The sequence below is a fragment of the Carlito syrichta genome, unplaced genomic scaffold, assembly GCF_000164805.1.
Source record: "Carlito syrichta isolate Samal-C Ts95f unplaced genomic scaffold, Tarsius_syrichta-2.0.1 Scaffold308087, whole genome shotgun sequence".
In the NCBI taxonomy this organism is placed as follows: Eukaryota; Metazoa; Chordata; class Mammalia; order Primates; family Tarsiidae; genus Carlito; species Carlito syrichta.
The window spans coordinates 60,779-62,545 of NW_007252183.1; positions in this window are offsets into that span (position 1 = coordinate 60,779).

Below are 1,767 nucleotides of genomic sequence, written 5' to 3' on the forward strand. Positions count from 1 at the left end.
AAGATAAAAACAAGGAGAAGATTATGGAGATAGTTTTTTTCTTCTGATGGTTATTTCCAGGAATGACTCCTACATGTAAGTTAAGATTTTTACATCTGTTAATGGAACCACGATATAGTGAAAACACAATCAACTGTGGAGTCTGAAGACCCAGGTTTAAATCCTTGATTTTCCACTTATAATTTACTTTACCTCATTTTTCAGTTTCTCAGCTGAAAAAAATGTGAGAAATATATAAGGAGCCGGACTCTGTGGCTCAGCCTGTAAACCCACGCCTTGGGAGGCTGAGGTGAGTGGATTGCCTGAGCCAGCGGGCAACTTGGCGAGACCTCATCTCTACAACAAATCAAAAATCAGCCGGGTGTGGTAGCGCGCGCCTGTAGTTCCAGCTGTTTGGAAGGCTGAGGTGGAAGGATCCCTGGAGCCCAGCAGTTCGAGGCTGCGGTGGCTGGGAGCGGCCACTGCACTCCAGTCTGGGCGACAGAGTGAGACTCCAACTCAAAAAAAAAAAAAAAGAAAGAAAGAAATATGTAAGGTGATATGTTTAAAGTAGTAGAATCAAGTATTTGTTTCTCTTCCTTTTCCCTTTGCCTATAATCTCATTAGTGGGTCACAATTCTTACCCAACACACTCCTCACCATTACAATATCTCCTATAACCTCACACAGTAGCTGGCACATGGTAGCTACTAAAACAAAATGCACACTGTCATTTCCCCATCTTTCATTTCTTCTGCCGCCCGTTCTCAAACATGGTAAAGATTTCTATCTTTACCAGTTCCTTTGGCAAGTTGATCCAGTAGAAGAAGACTCCAGCTTGTTACAGGGCTAGAAGTATAATTGTGTTTGTTTGCTGGGAGTTTCTATTATTGGGTCTAACTGAGGAAAGGACGGGCAAGAAAAGGGTAGATGGAATTGTATAAGATTGACGTAGATGATAACGTGGAACCAAGGACACTCAAAGAGAACAGAACAGAGTGTCCTTTTGGCATTCGGAATCCCAACTGCTTTCTCTTCTGTAAATGCCTCTTGTCTATACGTTAAACCAGAGTGATGTTTTTTTCTTTTCTGAAACCCTACAGCACAGATTGCATTGCTCTTCATCTTATAGGATCTTCTTCATTTTTTGAGTTAGTGGACAAATGTTAATCTTTTCCTTCTCTTATTAAGGCTGAAAACTCCTTGAGGCTGGAACACAGTTTCTGATTATGTTTATTCTATATGGAATCAAATAATGAACTACACACACTAATTTCTCAACAGTGTTTGTTAACAACATATCATAGCTTGACCAGTGTAAAAATTTTCTTACTTGAGGTCAATGCTGAAAAATCCCAGAAAGGATTTATTTAAGGTGCTAATTCTTTTTGTCATTCTAGAATGATTCTATTTTTCTTTTCTCTCCCACCTCTAAAGCCTTCTTCCCTTATGCATCTATCTCCTGCAGTATCACCTTTACTTCCCTTATAATCGCTACTCCTTGCCCTTTCAATTCTTTCAATACTCTACATTTCTAAAAACATCGCTTATGATAGCACTCTCTCAGAATTCTTGAACTATTTCTTTTCTTTTCTTTTTTCTTTTTTTTGAGTTGGAGTCTCACTCTGTCGCCAGACTGGAGTGCAGTGGCCGCTACCGGCCACCGCAGCCTTGACCTGCTGGGCTCCGGCGATCCTTCCGCCTCAGCCTTCCAAGTAGCTGGAACTACAGGCGCGCGCTACCACACCCGGCTGATTTTTTGATTTATTGTAAAGATGAGGTCTCATT